This window comes from Pteropus medius, unplaced genomic scaffold, assembly GCF_902729225.1.
Source record: "Pteropus medius unplaced genomic scaffold, Ma_sr-lr_union100, whole genome shotgun sequence".
NCBI classification, from domain to species: Eukaryota; Metazoa; Chordata; class Mammalia; order Chiroptera; family Pteropodidae; genus Pteropus; species Pteropus medius.
This window is the reverse complement of record NW_024344370.1, coordinates 1,213,399-1,239,692: the sequence shown is the minus strand read 5'-3', so window position 1 is coordinate 1,239,692 and position 26,294 is coordinate 1,213,399. Positions and strand designations below refer to the sequence as shown.

Here is a 26,294-nt window from a genome sequence, read left to right as displayed (position 1 = left end):
TTTTCTAGCCTCTTCCATAGGCACCTCATGGAAAGAGTGCTTGGGAATTCTCTTGCTGACTGGTAAAGATCATCAATCCTCCTCAGCTGTGTTGCTGTTCTTTGTGCCAGGAAGGTAACCCAACTGCTTTACTAAATCCCAACTCACTTTGGAGAGAACTGAGCATTTGCCATCCGCTCAGCCTGGATGCAATTCAGAAGAAAAGCACCAACTCACATTTGAAGTTAGGCCCAGGTGAGGACAAAGGGATGTCAACACCCATGCACTGGTGCGGAGCTTGCACAAAGGAAAGTGAAGGTAAACTCCTCTCCTTTGAACCATAATGCCTCTAATTTATATGCAGCCTGTCAACAAAGCATTAACATGTATTTTACCACAATGCCTGATTGAAGGTAAGACAGCAGGCTATAGCTGCCATATGTGTGTGTGTATATATATATCCTCAATCTTTTTTAATACAGTTTACCAAAATAAAATTATTGACTTTAGGGCATAGAATCACACTTTAAATGAGAAAACAAGCAGTTTATTTATTTCACAAGTATTGATTAAATACCTGCTATGGGACTATCCCTGTGTTAGGCACTGGGATAATTGCAAAATTATGATGTACTCCAAGTTGAAAAATTCTGTCTGGTTAACTGAAACATATATATTAATATTTATGCCAAGTGTTAAAATAGACTGGTCACTGTATCAGTGAAGTCCGGACTTTTATGCTTTGTATATTTATAGTTCTCTTCTGAGAATTCACAGTGGTTTGTACTCTTCTCATTGTGTGATTAAATCCTTACAAAATGAGGAATTTCTGACAATAACATTTGTATATTGAAATTGGAAAATTTAATTATATTGCTTTCTTGTTCCTTAAAAAGCCAGTGCAACAGAGAAAAATGCCATTTATATGAATCATGTTTAAAGAAAGTGGGATCTAACAGTGGAAGGCTTTCTTTCCATCTGTTTCTTTCCCTTTCTTCCCCACCCAGCTGAGTACATGGAATGCAAGTTCAGAATTATTACCTGAAGGGTATTGGAAAGAGAAGAATTTGGATGTCTCAGGGCACTGGCAGAGTGAGTGTGACAAAGAAGAAGAAGAAAAAAGAAGGAAGTGAGAGAGAACTGGCAGTAATCTGAATGCAACAGACTAAATTGCGCTCTCCCCCCGCAAACTCATGTTGAAGCCCTAGCCCCTAATGTGATAGGGCCTTTAAGGAGGTAATTAAGGTTAAATGAGGTCATAGGAGTGAGATCCTAATCCAACAGGATGGGTTTCCTTATAAGAAGAGGACAAAATACTGAACAAGAGCTCCTGTGTGTGCTCTCTCTCCCTGCCTATTCTCTCCATCCCTCCCTGCCCCACATCCCATGCACAGAGGAAAAGTTATGTAAGGACACAGCAAGAAGGCAGCTATCTACAAGACAGGACGAGAGGTCTCATCAGAAACCAACCCTGCTGGCACCTTAATCTTGGGCTTTTAGACTCTAGAACTGTGAGAAAAATTTCTGTCATTTAAGCCACTCAGTCTGTGGTATCTTGCTATGGCAGCCTGAGCAGACTAATACATGGAGGGAAGGCTAGGTATAGGCGGATGGATGAAAAATTGCTCTTGGCTGGGTGCCCAATATGATTGTTATGAAAAGGAATGTCTACTGTGGAATTGAAAGGGTTTTTCTGTGTGTGCATGCATATGGGATTCCTCCTTGTGATCCCACATCCTCAGTAGAACCTGCTACACTTATATATGGTCATTGTGTACTTTTTATTTTGTTTCTGACAGCCAAAGAAGATGCAGAATTTCATACCTAGGTAGATATAATGCAAAGTGGGACAGCACACACAAAGAGGAGCCTGGAGGCAGCTGGCACCCAGGAGAATACAAATTCTGGGAGGGAGATGACATTGTAATAATTTGAAGGATGGATTTAGACTTTAGGAAACATTATCTAGATTAAGAGATTTCTATGCTAAAATTGAGGTTTAAAGCTATTAGGATACTCAGGAATTATCTCTGTTTTAATCCCTTAATTTAAAGATGAAGGAATTGGGGCCTTCAGAGGCCAGGACTGAGGTGTTCTTGCACTGCATTCTCATCCAGCTGGAAAGTGGCAACAAGGTTGTTAAACTCTAAATTCAGTGCTTTGTTTATTTTTTAATTATAATACTTCTCATTTGTTTTTGACTGTATAATATATTTTTTTCCTATTCCTAGCCCTGTACCATCTCCTTAAGCTTCCTACTCTTACTGGTCTTAATTGATTTGAAAATTCATACAATAATTGTACTGTGTTGTTTGAAAAACAAAATGAGATCATTGAAAGTGTTTTGCTACTATAAAGTTGCATAAAATGTAGGGTATTTTTATTACTTATTATTCAACTGTATAGTAAATTCATGTAAATATGTTCTCTTATTTGATGAGAAAAATTAGATTTTACTTTCAAATCAGAAACTGTTCAGGCTGGGGAAATATACTCTGTTCTCAACTAATACATAACACATATTCATCGATTTTTGTCAGGGCACACACACATACACACCCTAGCAGAAGCAGCCAACAAATGAGGCAGAAATATGGAAAGGTACTGACTTGGCAGTTAAGCAAGCCTAAATTAAAACCTTGACTACTATGTTAAACGATAGCTTATTCTGGAATATATTCCTGAACCTCTCTATGCCTCATTTTCCTCTCGTGTGAAATTGGATGAATGCTCTTTCATGGGGTCATTGTGGAGGACAAAGAAGATAGAATAGATAAAGTATGGTCTCACAAATGCCATACACAGAAATACATATCTGTGTAATCTTTGTAGAAATGACTCCTCAATAAAATGGGAATGGCAGAGTATTGTCATCACAGGGTTGACCAGTCGATGAGAGGAAAGGATATATCTAGCAAACAGTTCCCTTCTGTCTTTTTTAAAACCAAGCTTAGGTAGACTTAATTTTGTGAAGTGAAAGAGGGCTTTATTTTTCTTTTCCCCCATTACATTCATGATTATATTAAGACTGGGGTTTCTTTATGTTAAAAAAAAAAAAAAAAACAGGTATGAGAGATAAACAAAGTAGGGTAACAAATATATATACTTATTTTGTCAAGTGGGTTTCCAGTCTGTCCTTAAAGCTGTTTACCTCGGTGAAGAACTGGCTTATAATTGATCTGATTTTCTGTCAGGGGGGTTGTGCTAATGTTAACACAGCTCCACCGGGTCTGGCACAGGAAAGTGTGGCCCCGAAGGGCGGTGGCAGTTACTGAAAGGGAAAGAATAGAAGGGCTTTTAAACTCTCCAGTTTCTAGTACACGTGAGATCATATTGGATGTGGTACAGACATTACTTTGCCCTGAACAGTAGAGCATTCAAAGACTCTTACATTTTTGCATCACAAGTACCAAAGAAAATATTTACATTTTAATCCATTGCATTTTTAAGCTTTTTAGTAGACATTTAGGATATGGCAATCTTGTCTCAACCTAGTTAATGTAAAGACAAAAAAAATTTTAAGTAAACATTTATTTCAATAAATGTTTTTATTTCATCGACGATTTAAACAATATTCACAAGTGAATGGAAAGGTAAACCAACTTTGTAAAACTGAAATAGTAAGAAAATGAAATTATAACAAAGGTTTTTTGTTTCATATATTAATTGATGCTTAGGATCAATTTAATTCTTGACTGACTGAGATACTCAGAAATTTCTTTCCCTCTACACTACTTAGCACTTGACATTTTAGATACAATTTTTAATTGAATGTGATAAAGAGATTTTAATGTGCCCTAAATGTTTAAATAGAAATATTAATTTGGGGCAGTGTATTTATAAAACTAGAATGGATTCTAGAAAAAATATCTAACAATCTAAATAAAAAATACATAATATTCTTGTATATTATTTATTTTTCTCTTAGTATAATAATGACTCCCTAAAATAACATTTGGAAAAATCATTTTGCTATATTTATTCCAATCGCACTGTACATAAGGAGCCATTGCAATAAAAACTAAAATGTGTTACTTACCTACTTGATATTACAAAATAGAGTCTATGGCCATGCCATCCTGAACAAGCCCAATCCCATCTGATCTTGGAAGATAAGGAGGGTCGGGCCTGGTTAGTACTTGGATGGGAGACCACCTAGGAAGACCAGGTGCTGTAGGTGTAAAAAATAAAAAATAAGGCACTGTAAGCTGACAAGGTCCTTGCAATCTGTAAGGTCAACCAAGGGTTGCCTCACCTAAAAAAAAATAAAAATAAATAAGAAAATATATGTCATGTTTCTTCGATACTACTCTAATTGTATTAGCCAAGATAGACTGCATATATGATAGTGGTCTCTTAAGACAATGGAGCTGAAAAATTCCTATCGCCTAGTGACATCATAGCTGTCCTAATGTCATAGCTCAACACATTACTCATGTGTTTGTGGTGATGCTGGTGTAAACAAACCTACTGGGCTTCCAGTTATATAAAAGTACAGCTCATACAATTATGTACAATATATAGTACTCAATAATGATAATTAAAGACTATGTTACTGATTTTTGTATTTACTATACTATACTTTTTATTATAATTGTAGAATGTATGCTTTCTACTTAAAAAAAAAAAAAAGTTTGCTTTAAAACAGTATGTCAGGTTACACCAGCAGCAGTGTTATAACATTTCGTGTTTATGGTTTCTCTTGATTGCATCATTTTCTCCTGTGCTTGATTTACTCTTGTGTCGTTTTGTTTAGTATCATGCTGTGCAGGTTTGTAGCCTAGGAATAACAGGCTATACTATATATTGTAGGTGTGTAGTAGGCTATATGCGCCATCTAGGTTTGTGTAAGTGCACTTTGTGATGTTTGTACAATAACTAAATAGCCTACTGATACATTTCTCAAAATATTTTCCTCTCATTAAGCAGTGAATGACTGTAGTTCCTGGTTGTAATCAGTCCCTGAAGCCCCTGAAAACTCCCTTGTTACTCTAATGGACACAATATTTCCTATAGCTAACTAACCAGCTATGTAACTAAGTAACTAACTAACTAACTAATTAACTAAATCTAGGATGGACTAGGTAACAGTGTAGAACTAGGCATAAAAATTAATTTTGCAACGTTGTCCTAGAAATGGATATTAATTCCTTACATTGAAGTTAGAGGTTGGCTAAGTCTATTCTATCAGAATAGAAGAGATGTTTTCATTCCATGAATATAAACTATAAACAATCCAATGTGTTGTTTAATGGAATATTTTATCTTGGAAAAAATAAGCCAATTTCATTAAAAGTGTTACTTATACTGACAACAATATGTTGGTTGAGGTTCAGAAGAGACTCTCTCCATTTGATCATCTTATCTGGGATTTTAAATGGCCTTTGACTAGCAAAAGATCCCTAAAGTAGCTATGTATTGCGTTTAGGCTATCTGGAACTAATGAGCCCTTTCTAATACCCCTCAATTTCTGTATAAAGAATTATGTCTCCTCTACCGTCTGTAATTTTGGGAAGTTGCTAAATTAAGTTGCTGGGTCCTCTCTCTAGGAAAGTCTGTTTTAAAACTTCGTTTAGATCCTTTCTCTCACCACCTGCACAGCCAGAAGGCAAGAACATTACTTAAATACAATCAAATGGATCTTTCTTTCTGAAGGGCTGAGGAATGCAAAACAAAAAATAAAATGGCTGGCATTGGTTCCTTCATTTCAACTGCAGATCAGTTCTTTCTTCTGAACCCTTAGCAATTGCCTTTGATATTCCAAGTGACTCCATATTCTTATAGTACCTTTCTCAGGCCAAAGCCTAGACACACACACACACACACACACACACACACACACACACACACACACTTGCTAGAAACTAAGCTATAAATACCAAGTGTGGTTAACCTAATTCTTCTCAATTCTTTAACCACTCAGATCAACCATACATATAAGTAATTTTAGACACAATTAGGCCAACAGTTAATTTGGCATGGAAGTGATCAAACATTACCGTTTCTGGTACATATAAGATCACACGGCATATGGTACAGACATTGCTTTGTCCTCTTGTATTTTGAATGCCTTGTGTCGGGCACTATGATGAGGACCGAACATGAAGTATAACAAATTTACAAAGTAGATCCTATTATAATGACCATTTTACATATTTAAAAAAAAATGATACTTAGGTTAAGTACCAAAGCTAGCGAGTAGCAGAGTTAAATAATATATGCGCCTCAGAGAGGAACTGAAGAAAGTATAATCAATGTGGTAAGATATGCGGATAAAGTTTTCTCTAGAGTTTTTCTCTCTACTGCTAGAATGAAGAATGCTTCTTTCCCATTCCTGCTGTTTCTTTCCCTGAATAAAGATTTTTCCCCCCTTAACTTTCCTGGTTACCTGGCTGGTCAATGACAGCCACTGATCCAAACTACTCAACTGAGTAGATCTAATCCATCAAAAATTCTAACTTCAGGAATTCAATCTCTATTCTTATATTCTTTTTTGGGTGAGCATCTGCTCAAAGGGCAGATTTTTTTTAACTTCTAAACATGGGAAAAAAGAAAAGTCTCTATTTTCTACCCTTAACTAATTGAGTGATGCTATACCTTCTGATGAATTGACATAACCACAGGCATTTTCCCAAAAGAATAGTGACTCACACCATCACTTTTACAACAGCCTGATTTTAATTTACTAATTTTTGATCTCTATGAAGATCAAAAAAGATCCTCTCAGTGAGTAAGTTTAACCTTTTAGATGCTTTCTCCTAACTATTACAATTTTGTTAGTACAAACTGTCCAAAATTTGGTAATATTAATAATAAAATGGTTTACAGGCTGTAATGTTCAACAGACTGTCCTTAGAATCCTCAGTCTGGACTTATGAGTTAAGGACTTATTTAATACAGTGGTTATAAGGCTTTAATTAGACATTGAATGAAAAGCATACCATGTTTACTAAGTACTCAATAAATTGCAGCTAGGATTATATTATTCTAAACATCAGAGACTGTGAGTTTTATCAGTCTTATAAAAGAATCATGAGTTTTCAGTAGTATTGCACAGAGATTTTAGCCTTGGTGAGATCTTGCTATGTATCTCTTGTGTGTCGTAAGTAAAAGATTACTTGAAGGGTGTGGGGAAGAAGGGCTGGAAGATCCATTGATGGAGCCAAAAGCCAGGACACAGGAGCATTACCTTTGTTGTGATGGAACAGTTTCATGTCTCAGCTGCGGTAGTGGTTACCTGGATGCATACACGTGATAGAAGTGTATAAAACTACATGCATACACACACAGTGCGCACGAAAACTGCTGAAGTCTGAATGTTTATAGCCTGGTTAACAATATGGCGTAACTGTCAGTTTCCTGGTTTTGATATTGTAGTATAGCTACATAAGTTGTTACTGTTGAAGTTTGTTGAAAGGTTCATGCTCTCCAGACTACGCTTGCAACTTTCCGTGAGAATATAATTATTTCAAAATTAAAAGTTAAAAAACGTAAACACAAAAATAAGATTGAGGCAAGAATCACAAAAGGCCTAAAATAAAATGTATATTTCTTAATAATTATATAGCAAAGCTATTTAAACATAAAATCCATAAAATATAGATACATCTGATTATATAATTTTAAAACATCTGTATTTCTGAACACACCATGAATAGATTTTAAAGAGCAAATGTAAACTGTGAAAATTATTTATGGCAAGATTGACAAAAAGAGGGTTTCTTCCAATAATATGTAAAGAGCTTTTATTGTTAGAATAGAAAAAGCCAGCAGCACTCCTAGGAAAAGTGATAACATGATGGCATGACTAACAAGAAACAAAAGATAAACGTACAAAAAGCATTTAAGGCCTATGATAATCTAATTTTAAAAATCAGAAACTTTTCATATGAAATAAGCATACATGTATTCTCGCATAGTAGACAGTTTTCGCACATGGAAAAGGGAACTCTCGTGTGTATGAACATGAGAACGTGACTTGGTATAACTATTCCAGAAGGCAAAAAAGCAAAATACATGCCAAAAGCTTAAAGAAAAAAAAATGATCCTTTAATTCAAATATTATCTGTTTAGGAATTTGTCCTACCAGACAAGAGGGATTTAGGAACAAACAGATTCATCAGAACAGTATTTTAACAAATGAAAAATTAGAATATTAAAAAAAAAGTAATTGGTTATATAGTCATTTCTTTACCAAGAATCCATTAAAACTGATATTGTATAAGTACATTTATTAACATAGAAAGATGTTTATGATTTAGTGTTAAATGAAAAGAATGGATAATATAAAAATGTTTTGTTAATAAAAAACTAGCTTCTTATTTTCTCCTGACTCTCTGATCTTTCTTGTTTAAAGTTAGCAGTTCCAGTATTTATATTTTGAATTGTATAAAATTTATCTTAGCATTTGTAATTAACTTATCTTTTAAAAATAATCATATTTTTGTTATCCTTCTTAAAATCCCTATTCTACATAAAAAATTATAAAGTCATGAAATTCAATATTACAGAAATATAGAAAGTAAATATAATAAAGTAGATAAGATAGAATATATAATGTAGAAAGTAACCCCCATAATAACTACTCTCAAGAAGAAAAGTATGACAATTTTTCACAGAAATAAAATATATCAAACTAAATTAAAAATGAATATAAAAATGAAAATAAAATTCACCTATAGTTCTTGTTCCTCTCAAACATTAATATCAAACCTAAATCTCTGCTGTGTTTGGCTGAATTAATATCCCAATTCATTTCTTCTCAATCTTATAAAAGGAAAGCACTACACAAATTCCAAAAGAAAAAGTCAATATCCTCCATAATAACATAATAATATCACAATATAATTATAATCGTTGCAATAGGAAATGATAAGGAAAATATTAAAACAAATACTTTATAACTTCTAGCAGCATAAAATTTTGTTATGGTTTCTCTTGATAGTTCAATAAAAAGTTAATCTCAAAAAATATTTCAAATCCATTATGAATGTTATTGTTCTATATCTTAAATTTTGTCTATTAAAAACAACAACAAAAAAAACAGACTGTGGGATGTGAAGACCATGATATAGTCATGAGATAAAATAAAAATATAAGGATTTTGGAAAGTAACACTTCAACAGGGTATCTTCCATTAATTAGCTTCATGATGTTGATAAATGTATATGAAATGGAAGATTTAAAATACATCATCAATAAAAGATTAAACTTGGTGATTAACTTTATTTTCCACATTTTTCTAAGCAATAAAAATATTCTAGGTCTACCTTAGATGAAGAGTCTGTAACATGTACTCTAAATTTGCAGTAGACTTAGCTGGCTAAAGTTGTAAGCTTTTACAACATGAAAAAAAAAAATACAATATTTATTAGCACCAATTTTCCTTTGTCTTTCAATAGCAAAAAATACATATTTTAAATTATTGGGGTGATATTGGTTAATAAAATCAAATAGGTTTGAAGTGTACAATTTAATAATATGTCATGTATATATATTGCATTGTGTTCATCACCTAAGTTAAATTGCCTTTCATTACCAAATATTTGACCCTCTTTACCTCTACCTCCCTCCTCCCCACTTCTCTCTGGTAATCACTAATCTACTGTCTGTGTCCATGAATCTCTGTTTCTTTGTCATTTGTTTGTTGCTTTCAGTTTTATATCCCACACGTGAGTGAAATCATATGGTTCTCAACTTGTTCTGTATGACTTATTTCACTTAGTTTGATAATCTCAAGATCCATTCACATTGTTGCAAATGGCAATATTTCATATTTTCATACGGCTGAGTAATATTTCATTGTATATATGTACCACATCTTCTTTATCCAATCATCTATCAAAGGACACTTTGGTTGCTTCCATGTCCTGGCCACTGTGAATAATGATGCTATGAACATTGAGGTGCATATATCTTTGCGGATAAATGTTTTTAAGTCTTTGAGATAAATACTCAGAAGAGAGATTGCTGGGTCATATGGTAATTTTATTCTTAGTTTTCTGAGGAACCTCCATGTTGTCTTCCATAGTGGCTGTACCAATTGACATTCCCACCAGCGGTGTATAAGGGTTCCTTTTCCCCCACAACCTCTCTAACACTTGTTATTACTTGTCCTGTTGATGATAGGCATCCTAACAGGTGAGAGATGATATCTCATTGTGATTTTGATTTACATTCCCCTAATAGCTGGTGAATGCAAGCATCTTTTCATATGTCTGTTGGTCATTTGTACATTTTCTAGGGAGAAGTGTCTGTTCAGGTCCTCTGCCCGTTTTTTAATTGGATGTTTGTTTTTTATTGTTGAGTTGTGTGAGTTCTTTGTATATTTTGAATTTTAGGCCCTTATTAGAGGTGGTGTTTGCATATATAGTCTCTCATTCAGATAGTTACCTCTTTGTCTTCTTGATGGTTTCTTTTGCTGTGCAGAAGCTTTTAAGCTTGATATAGTCCTATTCATTTATTTTTACCTTTACTTCCCTTTGCAGTCAAATTCATAAAATCCTCTCTAAATCCAAGGTCCATGAGTTTCTTCTACGTAATTTATTGTTTCAGGTCTTATACTCATGTCTTTTATCTATTTTGAGTTAATTTTGGTGTGCGATGATAGATAGCAGTCTAATTTTATTTTTTTGCATGTGGCTTTCCAATTTTCCCAGCACCACTTGTTAAAGTGGCTTTCCTTTCTCCACTGTATGTTTTTGGCTGCAAAAATGCTTTATTTGTGATTTTAATACTTAATATTTTGTTGTGATAGAAGTTTATCCTTACTGATTGGAGAAGATAATTTCAAAGATTCAGAAACATTAACAAGGAAGGAAGAGAAGGAAACCACAGATTTTTATAGTTATTATTATTCAGCATTTAATCATTTCTGATAATAGACATGTAATTCTTTAAATATGTGTCTCGTGCTTTTTTACATGATTCTATTTTTTTCCCCTATGGTTCTATTATCACAGTATTCAGTAGGTAGGAAACCAGAATTTTATATAACGGTGCTTTGGAACTGTTTCTACAAAACCAAAAAAGAAACTCTGAATAGGATGAAAGTGACTCCTTTATCTGTTATCTTGCTGAAATACATTCACATCGAAAGTTTCTGTAACAACATAAATTGGCGTGGAAAGAAGATTTGCCCTTTTTTCCTTGTGAATATTTGCAAATAAGCTAATAATGACATTGTCTTAAATGGATTTTTTAGGGAGTTTAGTCTGATTCTTCATGTTCGAGGGGAAGGAGATTGTGCTAAGAAAGTTTCCACCACCACCCTCCCCACTCCTTTTCTATCATTCTATTCTATTTTTAAGGGTAAAAGAAAAACTGTTATTACTCGAGATGACCGAAAATGTCTATTTAGGCCATGGAAGAAATGTGACTCTGTGAGTTCTAGAACAAAAGTAGAGGCAAAGAATATCCTGTAGAAACAAGATCTATTGTTTTAGTAATGAAGAGTAAACCTGACTTGGTTAAAGTGAGTTGGGCTTTTTTTACCCTTTAATAAATACACAGAAACACATGGGCTATTTGGAAAGTTTCTTCTTCTAGGAATTCATTAAAGTATTCATTCATCCAACTTATTAGAAGTCAAGCTCTATGCTCAATACTGAAAATGCAAGTATAATTAAAATATGATCCCTGCCTTTGTAGAATGTCACAAAGGTAAGAGAGGCAGATGACTAAACAATTTTTTCTAATACATTATGACAAGTGATAAGAAAAAAATAGCAAATAAAAAGTACAAAAGAAAAGCAAAGGATTGTGATATATCTTTTTTAGGGGAAGTTGTAGCAAAATCTATTCAAAAAAGTAACGGAACTTTATTTTGTAGACTAAATGAGATCTGGCTTAACAATGGGTATATAAATGATAATCCAACAAGAAGAATATGCAAAAACACAGCATATAAAACAATAGTAGTCTGGTACAGATGGAACTTAAAAATGGCGTGGCAGATGGACTTTCAGGTACTCCTTCCACCACATGATCTGACCTCCTGGTCTTCACACTACAGTGTAATCTTCTCCTTTTGAGTGTATACAGGACCTATGACTTGCTTTTAACCAATAGAAAGTGACAAAAGTGATAGATTGTCCTTCCTATAATTTTGTAACATTACATGAGATCTCTTTTAGTAGCAGACATACTAGGAGACTCTTCTTTCTGGCTTGATGAAATAAGTAGCCATTTCGAGGAAATGCATGTAGCAAAGAATCATGGGCAACATCTAGGAGCTGAGGGCAGCTTCCGGCCATAGCCAGCAAGAAGCCAAATACTTCAGTCCCACAATCATGAGGAAGCGAATTCTGCCAACAACCTAAATAACCTTGGAAACATCCCTTCACACGAGCTGCTTCCTGGTGAGAACCTATCCCTGACTAACATCTTAATTATAGCCATGTGACACTCTAAGTAGAGAATGCTACTAAGCTATGCCAGACTTCTGACCCAGAGAAACTGTGAGATAATAAACTGTGTTGTTTTAAGCTGCCAGGTCTGAGATTATTTGATATGTCATAATAGATAAGTAATACAAGTAATGAAGCGAAGAGAGGAAGACAAGGAGATAGGTCATAGAGGGCTTTGTTCATCATGGTAATGATACATTAGAGAATGTACCGGAAGAATAAAAAATACTAGCTAAGTTACTATTGCAACAGCCTAGCAAAGAGGTAATAGAGACCTAAACTAAGTCAGTAACAGAGTAAATGAAGAAACATACCTCTGCTTGATAGTTTAGGAGCAAAATTGGAAACAAGCTCATTTAATCATAATACTTTCACATTGTCTAATATTAGAAGCAATTCTAACTGGCTCTATAATGCCAGTTCTCTTTAGTGAATATTTACAAAGGTTTTCTTCAGAATGGACCAGTTTCATATGCATGGAACATATGTTACCACCATAACCTCTCTACTCTGTTAGATCCTGAGAATTGTAAAACAAGTTTTAATTGGTAGCTAATCTTCAAAAATGTCCTCACAATTAACCATGCCTCCTGGTATTTATGCCTTTGATTTGTCCCTTCTTGAATCCTGCTGATGCTGTCACCAGCTGATAGCTTATACAATGCAACAGAAATTATTCCGTATAACTCTCAAGACTATGTTATAAAAATCTTGCAGTTTTCTCCTTGATGTCTTCAGCTGCTTGTTCTGGAAGCCAGTGACCACATAATATGATACCAATAAGTTGCAAAGAAACAGAAGGTGACCATGTGGCTAGGCCTTATGAAAGACAGATCCTATCAAACCTAAGTTCGCCAGTTCTCACAGCCATCAGGTGCCAGATGTGAGTGAAGATGATGTCCTGATCATCTAGCCACCTGATTGAGGCAACTCTTGAAGACAGTCTCCTGAGAGACCTTAAGAACTGTGTAGCTGAGTCCAGTCAACCCACAGAATTGTGAGAGTTGAGTAAATTGTTATTTTAAGCCACTAAGTTTTGGGGTGCTTTATCATGTAGCAGTAATAACTGGAATATTTAATCACTGGAAAAAATGATTCATTATCTTTATTGGAACATTTTCTACCTGTTACTTAATGAAAAGTTTAAGTGTAAAGGATTGAATTTTACTTGAATCACAATTTTAAGAGTAAAAACTTTTATGTACATGTATAAACAAAAACTCACCCGTCTTTTTGACTTTCAAATAATTATATCTCTATTCCGATGAACATTTTATTACTGGAGGAAATACAAAAACTGATTTCCAAAATTACTTTCTCTTATTTCCAAAAAGATCAAAATCTGGAGTCATAAAGATAATAGATGCAGGCCGCTGTGAAAATTAATTTTCCACTCAAACTTTTTCCAGACTTTCAGTTTTTGCTAAGAAACATATCTTTCTTGGAATGCTTAATTTCTCTTACTTTCCATGCCTGTAGTAACAGTTGGCTTACTTATCAGGACTATTAATGTCATTTGATTACTGAATAAAAGAATTCAACACATGTATTTGAATGGTAATGATATGCCCAGCACTACAGTAGGTACTGGAAACAGAACAGTAAACAAGGTTGACTCGGTCCCTAACCATGTGGGGCTTACAGATTAGTGGCAATGACCATCACTGGAGGTTTCCAAATTTTCTCTTTGCAGACTTCTTATTTTCTGAATAAGTGTTTTCATGGTGTCCCTAGACAAAAAAAAAAAAAAAAAAGACTAACATTCTAGTTAGCAGTGAAATCCAACAATTTAATAAGTATTTTTGTTCTAAAAACAAAGTACATGCAAATTTAAAGAAAAAGTAACATATTACTTCATTCTTAAATAACTGTAATTACTTAGTAATGAGATGTATGCTGCTGTTGGACACTACACAAGTTTCTAAACATTGGAATCGGATTGGACACCACCACCCTCATTTCCTGTTTTACACCAATTTATGCATAGAGCTTTCTTTTTATTGTAGGAACCACTGAAAACTCGGCTTTGTAAGGATATGATGAGATCATGTGTACTAGCACCATCTAGTATAGAAACTGTGAACTATCTTGGGCTTACAGTTCACAGAATTCCAAAAGTTGTTGAGTATTACTGTTTCTTTCAAACCTTTAAAAAAATTTTATTTTAAATATCCTATGGTACCCCTGTGAGTTTTTTGCAATGCCCCAGTGTGCCAGGTTATGCAGTTTGGGAACCAAAGCAAAAACAAAAATTATAGGAAAATATAGCCAGGCTGAAATGTAAGATTTGGATAATTGCGTGGATTTCCCTCACAAATTTAGCATATGTCAGCTCCAGAATAGTTTGGTGTAAATTTGCTTCATAAAAATAACAACATAGCAAAGTTCATCAATACTCTGAAGTAGTTGTGAGTGGGCAAAACCATATCTATTGAATTCAGGAAATCCAATGTTCAGTAATATCTGAGTAGAGTTTGAAATTAAATTATTAATTAGTAATGACAGAAACTATAAATGGAAAAAAAGTTTTATAAAACATGTAAAAGGAGTCAAATATATGGTGACGGAAGGAAATTTAACTTTGGTGAATACATAACGCAATATACATATGTACACTTAAAACCTATGTGATTTTATTAAGCAATGTCACTCCAATAATTTTGATTAAATTTTTTAAATGTAGAGAGTATACATTTCTTTTCTAGATATAGGATATTCTGTCTTTTAACATGAAAAATGAAAAACTTTTCTTTAGAATTCAGAAGTTCACTGTGATTGTGTACATAGAAGTCCTGTCTAACCAGGTCCTTTAGGCATCTTTATAATGTATCATTTAATAAATATAGAAAAATTTTGAAAAAGAGGAAATTACTCTGTGAAATATAAAATTAAATTAACATATTTCATGAGCACTTATGTGTCAGGCTTCTAACATGTATTCATAGCCAACAATAAAGCATTTACTATTGTTAACCAATTGAATTTTCTGTAGCAGAAATTGCCCATTGCCAACCCATTGGCCACTTTCACTTAGGAGCGATGTTTTCTAGCCTACACCACTTACAAATTTTGAAACATAAAGTCAGTATTTAAAATTGAGTTATTTCACAAAGAAATCTCGATTATGAGTTCCTTATGTATATTGGACGATCTGGTAAACTTGGACTTGAATGAATCAGCTTGTGCTATGTGGAATGTGTCTTTAAAAGGGAAATTCACTATCCAGTTAATCACATACCCAACTGTACCCTATGTTATTATACCTGACATATTTAACTTATTCCTAATTCATGCCTGGCCATGTAGACATTTGAGTTTGTGAATTCTGCTAGAAGATAGCTGATTTATCCAGATAATGTCTAAATCATAAGGATGATTGCAGAATGGTGATAAATATTTTAATAAAGGATGAGTAAAATATACTCATAGTTTAACAAAAAACACCCATAAGTCCATAAGTCAGCATTTTTTAACCCCTTTGGGAGAAATGCAAAAGGGAAAACAACACTTAAGTTACCTCTTCAATCACAAGCAAATTTTATAAACTCAACTTGCAATATAAACTGGGGTAGGAGATTTTCAGAAAAGTAATTGATGAGAAGTAATGATCATGCAGAAAAATCAAATACCTGGCTTCACTGTGGAAATCTAAAGACAGCTCAAGGTGAATATAATTTTCCCAGGAAGGTTATTTAAATTAGTTTTTAAATTATAGATTAAATAAAATATATCAAAATAGAAAACTGCAAATGACTAAAAGAAAATAAAAATATCTCTCTTCCATGAAGCTTACCATCCATTTAAAATATAACAAAACATGCTTTAATTCTTACATCTACTTATTTTTTGTTATTTTAAAAACAATTTGAAGTGATTTGTAAAATTAAGTACAATGTAGAATAGAGTCATTAAAATGAAGAAAGACAGAACACAAGGAGATAAGCATCCTAGTTGATTCAAAATTATTGTTGCATTTGTGCACTAAATTTAGAAATAAATTTCTTGGTATGTAAAACAAAAATGCATATATATCTATAGATATACTTGGTAAACAATTCTATCTGTGACAATGGATACAAATTTATCTAAACAAATAAAATTTACAGGTAAATATAATGTGATGTATTAACATAAGGTTTGGCTATATATTAAAAAAACAAATAATGATAGCTTAAACAAGTGTGGTAGACAGGATTTTAAGATGGCCCCCAAGATTCCCACTCCCAGATCTATGTTCTCTGTATAACCCAAACCACTTGACTGTGAGACTATAAATATAATCATTCAATTCCATGATTAAGTTGTACAAAAGACAAAAGTAAAGAGATTTTGCAGATTCTATTAAGGTACCAAATCAATTGACTTTGATTTCATCAAAAGGAGATTATTTCAGGTGGGCCTAGCCTAATCACGTGATCCCTTAAAAGGGACTGGGCCCTTCCTGAAAGAATAACTTTGAGAAAACACATCAGAGAACCCCTTGCTGGATTTGAGGAAGTAAGTTACCATGTTATGACAGGGCCTATGGAGAAGACCTTGTACCAAAGTCCGTTAGGCAAACTCCAAGATCTGAGAGCCATTCCTGACTGATGATTAGGAAAAAACTCTGGACTTCAGTCCTACAACCACCAGAAAAAATTCTGCAAACCAAAGAGATAGGAAGAAGCCTCACAGCATCACATGAGACTGCAATCCCAGCCACTGCCTTGATTTCAGCTTTGAGAGACTGAGCAGAGGACACAGCTAACTCATACCTGGATTCCTTACTCATGGACTCTGTGAGATAATAAATGATGGGTGCTGTTTTAAGCCAGAAAATTTGTGGTAAATTGTTATGCAGCAACAAAAAAAAACTATTTCAGGATAGAATTTCATTTCTCTTTACTGTAAAAGTAGCTCAAAGATGGATAGTTCAGGACTAATATGTTATCTGAGTCATCCGAATCTAGGTAGATCTATCTTATTGCTTTGCCATTCTTACTATGCCATTTTATTATGCAAAATGGTGGCTTAAATCTGACAATCACATTAACTAGTAAATAAAAGGAAGAAAGAGAGCATGATCATTTCTCTTTAAAAAGCCCAGGAGTCCACAGCACTTGTACTTTTATCTCATTGGCCATTATATACATACACAGTCATGCTAGCTGCATGTGTGGTTGAGTAAAGGAAGGATTTTGACGATCTAGAGAAATAGAAATCTAGCGTGTCACTAAATTGTCTCTTTTAAATGAAAGCTATCTTAAGAGGCTAGATTATAACAAACTTGTGGTGATTCTATGTTATTTTCGGAAGCTAGATTCATATGCTGTACAAATTAAATTATAAAGAAGTCAGACTTTGTATCAAATCACCGTTTCTCAATTTACTATGTGACTTGAAAGACGCATAACTTCTGTGAGCATCAGTTTATCTTTGTAATCAGTAAAATGTAGGCAATTATTCCAATGCATAGGCACTGTTGGGAAGATTAAGTGAAAACACAAAGAGGTACAGGAGATGAAGGTGCCAGTTATGAAATGTCACACTCCAGTATGGTAGCTAATTTACTCCTCATTTACTAAGAACCATGGGTCATGAAGTTGTGTCAATGAGAAATACTATTTTTATCAAATAAGGAGTTTAACATCAGCTAGCATTTGGGCAAATATGTAACTGAAACCACAGATTACTACAATTCATAATGTGGAAAGGAAAAAAGTGAATAGGTGTTTTTAATCTACCATCTTGCCCATAATTGACCTAAATGTTACAAGAAAATGAAATGGAATTCCAGTGGACTTGTCAGGGATGAATTGGTTCCCAAAAGAATCACCGTATAACTGAACAAAATAATCTATGTGATAAGGCCACTTAGCATAGCCAATTTAAATATCAGAGTGTATCTTAAGAATAATGAGTTATGTTCAATTGACATTTACTTACTACTGTTGATGATTAACCAATGGTTTCAGCTGCTACTTAAGGTTGCTCCTGTTTGGATGTAGTTCTATTAACACAGAGGAGGTCTAAGTTTTATATTTGCTAGATCTGGCAGACTCATCTATTTCCTTATTAGATAATATATATTTTGTTTACTGAGAAGGTTAAAATGAAATCAAGATAAGGGGATTAAGTCAGAGCCCTATTTTCTTCCTGCAAGATATTTAAATCACCTGTTTTATTTGTCAAGAAAATCTTTTCTCTGTGCTCTGATTTTAGCTGTAGTATCAGGAAATAGGCTTTAAAAATGTATTAATAGGCTTAAAATTATGATAAGTGTTATGATTCAGCTTGGGAGAGTTCCTGTAAATGGAATCAAAATCTGATGAGAGATTTATGAATGTTACAAATACATATACTCCCACATAATGATTTTATTATTCTCACTCACCTGCTTTATAAGATAAAATAACATATAGCACAATGATCAGAATCAGAGTGATAGTTAACCAAACTTGATTCCTTCTCACAAAACAGATAAGATTAAATGATCTAGGGTTGTGATTTTATTTAGAAGAAAGGTAATATGTTTTGAGGGGATATGCAGACCATTAACAGGTCCTATATATCTGGGATTAATGTATGTGTGAATTGAGAGTATTTCTGTTGGTGGTATCTATCTCTAACAAAACACACACACACATATATGTTGTGTGTGGGTATATAGTTGTATGTGTACATACATAATATACATACACACATATGCATATACACATGTACCTTATAGACACCTATGTATCTACATGTGTAGTACATACATTTGCATTTTAAAAATACTAGCAGTAACAAATTCACTTATAGCAAAGAAAAAATAGAAATATTAGAAAATTTTATACTCATTCATATTCTCATTCAATTATTTTTCTCAATTTGTGCCTGTAAGACATCTAGAAATTAAAGACCTCTAGACAGAAAAAGCAAACATTATTGAAAAATAATGGCAAATTTAACAACAAATTAAATGTTTACCTCATAATATAAAATAAGTGTCTATAAGTATATGAAAGAATATCTTGTTTGATATTGATAAATCCATTAATATCACTTTAAAAAACAAAGAATTTGCCTAAAAATATCAGGTAATTATGGAAAATCGAGAGTGAAGTATCACACTTTTTTTTTTCATTTTTTATCATGCCTTATCATTGTTACATTGGACATAACAGAAACTAATAATTTCAAATTTGTAAATTTTGTGATTACAATTCACTAATAATTTGCTTTCTTAATTACTATAATTTTGAACCATTCAAACACCAGTTTTACAGAATATCCTTTTTTTAAGAAAAATATTCCTGAATTATAAATAATTGAGCCCTATTATTGTCTGTGCATCGGCCAGGGAGTAAGAGAAAGTAGTTAGCCTTAATTATCTGGATAATTTATTTCTGTCAACCCAGCCTTGGTGCCCTTTCCTTTCAAAACTGAAAAGTTCTATTAGAAATTATAGTTCGTCTTAAAGGAACTATAACATTAGAGATGACATTTTAGCACATTTGTGGATAAGTTATTTTCACTATGTCACGTTTCTCTGTGATAGTTGTGCAGTGTTCTATCCTAGGATAGAGATTAAGAGAGCAGATGACAGGAGGGTCAGGGGACTCTTCTCTCTCACTTGAAGGCTCCTACCATTGCCATCTGCAATCAGATTGTTAGCATGTCAGCTCACTCTGTTACAATCCCCTGAGTGCTGCTCAGCTAGCTAAGAGAAAATACCTTGTGTATTAGCTGTGGATGTCCCTTAACAACACCCAGTCACTCAGTCATGCAGCCTAAATGGGGCAGCAGACAGCACCTTCACACCAGTGTACGATAACTGAGCTTTCCATCGATGTGTCTTGACCTTATAAGAAGGCACAGCAAAGGGCCAGGGTGAAGAGCCCAGAAAGGCTTGATTGCTACTAACCTTCCTTGTCTGTTAAAAACGGCAGCTTCTTTTACTCCAGTCAGTCAGAAACAAATGCAATACAACAATCTTTACTCAGAAAACCAGTAAAAGCATTTCTTTTATGCAGTGATGAAATACAACCACTAGATGACACCAAGAGATAGTTTCTATATGTCTGATTAATATTCCCAGTTGCCTGTTCAAAGGTGACATTCTTGCTAAGATTTTCATTGAGATCACAGATGTAGGCCAATTGAGTAATCTAAATTTTTATAATTCCCTTGCTTCAATATTATCAATTACTGTCTAATCAGGAAGACTAAACAAACCAAACAGAAACAAAAAATAAAAAAAGAAACAAAAAACATTGGATGTGGGGTCATTTGGACACCCAACCTGAAACATTTCAACTTTTGTTTTTTGCTTTATGTACCATTAATAAGGTATTCCAAGAGAGTCGCTACTGTGATTTTGGAAATATTCTGCCTGTATGTCTATGATAAAATCTCTCTGGGTCTTGAAATTTTACAATAATAATTCTCTCGTGTCTACATTTTATAATCCAAGTTTCAGCAATATGAATTGTCACATGGCTGTAAAAAATTGACTTGCTCATATTTTCATGTCAGCAAGAGAAAAGAAACTGTAAATACTAATAAGTTTTAACTCTCAGATGATTATCTGTATTCCTTCAAAAAACAACTGATGTTTCATCTTGGATTTAGTGCTCATGGTTCACTGCCAAATTAATGTAATTTGCATCCTGGAAAAAGTCTTAAACTTTAAAATGGTAGCTTCCCTATATAATAGAATACTGTTTTAGTTGCAAGGTATCTATATAATGAGTTGCATACAAATATCAAAATCTACTTTGTATGCCAATAAAAATCTCCAGAACTCTAAGATTAGGAAGAAACAGTTAATATTAAATACATAGTTCTAATAAATATTGTTTGAAACTTCTTGATAAAGTTTCTATGTGTAGCTTTGAAAATATAGTAATGATTTTGTTATTTAGCTACTAGAATTGCCACATGGAAAATTAAGTTCTATATTTTCTCAAAAGATATTTTTTATTAGCAAAGGACCATATATTGATTACACAATGGAGAAAATAAATGTTCTCGGTCCTAAAAGCAAAATTTGAGAAATATGGTCATTTCTAAGAAGTAAATGTGTAGAAATTACCAGAACACTAGGTCATACTCATGTATTGAATATTAACTTAGTAAAACAAATGCACATCTATCAATTTACAAATCTAAAATGACAAGGAAAAACAAATACAACCTCACTCTGGAATAACTCTTTATTTTTTTGAAACAAGACACTTTATTTTGGTTATTCAGTACATTCTGTTTCCTTTATGAATTTTGGACCATTACATATCTGATTTTTTCAAGCTTTATGAGGTTTTCTAGAATTATGGCAAGATTTTCCTATTTAAATAGCACTCATATTTTGAAATCAATATACAAAGACATTTCACATTGAGTATCTTTATTAAAAAATGTTGGCTAATTTGCATAAGAAACATTGGTATCTATTATACAGATTTCTGTATTTTTATCTTATTTCTGTATGTGGAAAAACTTAGGAAGAACCCACTTAAAAACATGGCTTGTTTCCAATACTAAGAATGTCAACTTTATTATAAATTTTATGTGAATAATTTTATAAGAATTTCTGAAATTCCACAAGAATATAGGAAATGAGTCACTCAAAAATATTTTTCTTTCAGAAAAAAATTTGAGTTCTAAAAAATTGGGCATTTTATTTTACTGAAATATGTAGGTGGAAGAAAGGTCTTAGAGTTTTACACCAACTTCTTATTCTTCCTGTAGTTCTATTGACTTATACCTTCTCTGTTGAATTGACTATATTAACTTCTCATTTCTGAGAAAAACATGCATTTCAAGTCCATAAAATAAAACACACACACACACACACACACATGCACACACACACACACAAATATACACCTCATTCTAAAATATATTAAATGTATTATAAATATTATTCAGAGCCATACGGTCTAGTAATGCCATGGCGTGTTAACTCTTCTTTTGTGGTAGAAGTCATGGAGTAGTAGATGTTATCTTTTAAATCTCATTAATAATAGTTATACAGAGACATCACAACAAAAAGGAAAAGTAGCCTGGGATTTTGTAATGCACGGTCAAAATAGGTACTTTAAAGATAAAATATTAAGCTTAATTGTGTGTTTCTGTTTTCCATTATTTATTTTCCCATGTCCTAACCTTTTCAGTCACTTACGCACAGATATTTTATCATTTGATTACATTATGAAAAACTTTGAATTATTAACCACCTGAGTTTTAGAGGAAGACCTCACAAAGCAGCTTAAAAATAATTTGGCTAATTTATTTTTATTTCTTTATATTTTTTTGATAGAGATATTTTCTTTACTTTTCCCTCCATTTACAGGTGCAGAATTAAAGAACTCGTTCGCTCACTATATTATTGATGCACTTAAGTGGAGTGTTCCAAAGCATGTAATTACCGTGTAGGCTTATGGCCCTGAAGTAGCCGAGGATAGTGGTGCTGCATATCCATGATTTGAAGGACATACAGTGATGATTATAGAGGCAGTACTCTACATCCATTCTAGCTCTTTTGTGTTTAGCTGGTTGTCATGGCAAATAATTGGATAGAATTTAAGCCACTTTCTTCCAAGTGGGAAATTCATAATTTTACCCTTCACCTAATTTTGCAGATACTTTTAAAGAATCTTAAAGTTTCTACAGGAATGACGTAGAGCAGTGTGGGAAAATTTTCCACATACAACAGCACCTCAGAAATTAGACTTCAGTTCTGGAGGGTAAAGAAGTCAATTTCCATTTGCATCAATTTGCCTTATTTTCCTATAACTAAGCCACAGACTTTGAGATTTTTTCATAAAATGAGCCCAGTATAGTTTACTTTGACAGCTTCTGAGAGAAATAGAAAAAGAGTAAAAATTAAAATTTTATTAAATTTTAGTGAAAAAGACAATCTGTCTAGTGTCATATCTGGGAAAGGCATAAAGCCTTTATAAAACATGGCAGATGGAGGAAAAAAGTAAATAAAAATGATTTAAATTAAAGGCATAATATGGTTGCCAAGAAACAGAAATTCAGGATTAGTTGACCCAAAGGATATGTAAGTGAAATAATAATGATGTGTTTCATTCATTACTTTATATTTTAGTTGTATAATATTGAAATATACATTTATTATATATTGTATACTCCTTTTAATTATAAAATGCAGTTATAAAACCTTAGAAAATTTAGAATTAAAAGATTTTGGTCATCATCCAGTTCAATTATTCCGAGAGATATCAGTCATTCTGTTAATCTTTTTTTAACAAGAACCTATTTGATGCCAGCCCTGATTCAGCCATTGAGAATAATGTGATAAACAAATTTTGAAAAAGATAACCAACCAAATAAAAACACTTTTGCCCTTAAGAAACTTACATTCTAGAGAGAATGTTAAAATATGGAAGATGACTCCTAAGAGAATTATAGCCACTCATACAGGTAATTGTGTATACACCACTTAGAATCCAAGTTTAAATTCCCAACGTTGTCATTCTTTGAACAAAAAGTCTCTCCGTTAAAGTTATTTGCTGTTTAATTGCAGTGATGCATAAACCTTCTTAGATTTAGCAGCATGCAGTATGTAAATGCTAAATTGTAAGTGGAGGGCAATTTAGCATTTGTAAAAATGCAATGTAAAAATACTGTGGAATCCTGGAGGATATGATGTACGCCTTTAAGGTTAGAATTTCTGTCTGTGCTCAGAATCATTTACTTAGTCAAGGTAAGGGGAGTTTTCATAGGAAATTGGAGAAGTGTATGAAGTGGAAGAAAGGCAAGACAGTAAGAAAAGGATGAAAGGAGATGACTGCAATACTTACAATACCTACCTTGTGTCTGTAAAATTGAATGGAAGTTTTGACTTATTCCATGTTTCACAGCTTACAATATCGAAGGACAATTATTCACTTATCTTCAGAATACCAATGTGGAATAGTAATTGTATATATTTTTCATGAACATCTAATCTCAATCATGCTATGATGTGTGAAAAAAAAAAAAAGACACCATTCAAGGCAGAGCTAAAATCAGATTCCAGAAGTCCTGTGTTAGCCTAAAAATAACATACCAGATGAAGTTTTATTTTGCAGTAACAAAAAGTCAGACTTACTCTGCAAATTTCAGTAAGAACAGACACCATTATGTATACTGTGTATAGTGTAGTATAGTAGAAGAAAATTTCTGCAAGCTAGGAAATCAACCTTTCATCAATTTATAGGTTATTTTTAGTCATTGGAAAGTAAAATGTTCTTTATTTCTTTGTCAGTATTTTGGATTTTGTTCTAACTGAGATATTGTGAGGAAGAGAAATATATCAGATACGGGCCTCTTTGGAATCCACTAAAATAAAAGCTAAACATAATCAATTATTTTAGTGTTAAAATTAAACATTACAAGAGGAATTACCAAACAGCTCACAAAGAAGTTGAGAAAAGAAATAAAAAATGTCCCTGAGAAAGACACATAAAATAAATTTCTAACAAGAAGAAATAGAAAACCTATTCAAAGTCTTTTCTTTGCAAAAGCCTATAAATGTGCATCAGATATTAAAATGTTGGTTCCCAGCTGAACTTACACAAATATCATATTATTCTATGCTGGTGCAATTTTCTAATGAAGGAGGTTCTTCCCAGGGCAATTGAAGGTAAATATAGAAATTTACATATGTTTTTATTTAATATAATAACTGATAATATTAGATTGATGTGTTATTTTGATGTTTTCCATGTCTTATGTCTTTTTTGTTCTATTCCTCTATTGCTGCCTTCTTTTTATTAAAGACTTACTTTCTAATGTATCATTTAATTTCCTTATTCCTTCTTAAATATATTTTTTTAGTTATTTCTTAATAGTTTCCCTGATTACAATCAATAATTGACAATAATCAAGTTCCAATTATTACCAGCTTAACTTCAATAGTATACAAAAACATTGATCCTATATTGTTCCATTCCCTCCCCCTTTCTTTATACTGTTATGTCATACCAATTACAACTTTGTATACCGTGTACTCATAAACACAGATTTTCAATTATTGCATTATACAGCTGTATTTTAAATCAGGAGAGAAAAAAAGTTATAGAAAAGGAATATATTTACACTGCCTCTTATATTTACCTATGCAGTTACCTATACGAGTCCTCTTGAATTCTTCCTGTGGGTTCAGGGTTTTGTCTAATGTTCTTTCATTTTAGCCTGAACAAGTCTCTTTAGTATTTCTAGCAGGACAGGTTTGCTAGCAACAAATTCTCTATTTTTTGCTTTTTGTTTTTTTAATATTGTAATGTGTTGTTTTTCTTTCATTTCTGGAAGATAGTTTTGCTAGTATAAAATTCTTGGTTGACAGTTTTTATCTTGAAACACTTTGAATATGTCATTTCTCTGCCTTCTGACTTCCGTGGTTTCTGGTGAGAAATTAGCTGTTAACCTTTTTGAGAATTCCTTGTAAATTATGAATCTCTTTTCATTTGCAGCTTTCATGATTCTCTCTTCATCATTTAACCATTTTATTATAATGTGTATGGGTATCTTTTTGAGTATATTATACTTGGAATTCATTGAAATTCTTACATGTGTAGGTTAAGTTTTTCCATCAAATATAGGAAGATTTAAGCAATTATTTCTTCAAATATTTTTCTGTCTTTTTCTCCCTTTGTTCTCCTTTGGATCTCACATTATGTATTTGCTGGTACACTTGGTGTATCCCATATCTTTGAGACAATGTTCATTTTCCTTTCTTTTGAAAACACAGTGAGTGAGGCTCTCCTGTCAAGGAGACCCAGAATTTTTTCCCCTCCTCTCATTATTTTATTCACTAATGTGTATATACCCTTTCATCCCCCACTGGGAGTGAGGCCAGTGGAACCAAATGCTCTAATCAGTTCTTGTCATAAATACATTGTGAGACCATTGCCCCAAGTGATTATAGGTCAC

At 33.0% G+C, this 26,294-nt stretch overlaps 1 pseudogene; it reads left to right on the top strand.

Annotated features, from left to right (window-relative positions):
* The first annotated feature begins 4,040 nt into the window (after nt 1-4,040).
* On the top strand, nt 4,041-4,159 carry LOC120608446 (uncharacterized; annotated as a pseudogene).
* Nucleotides 4,160-26,294: the final 22,135 nt, after the last annotated feature.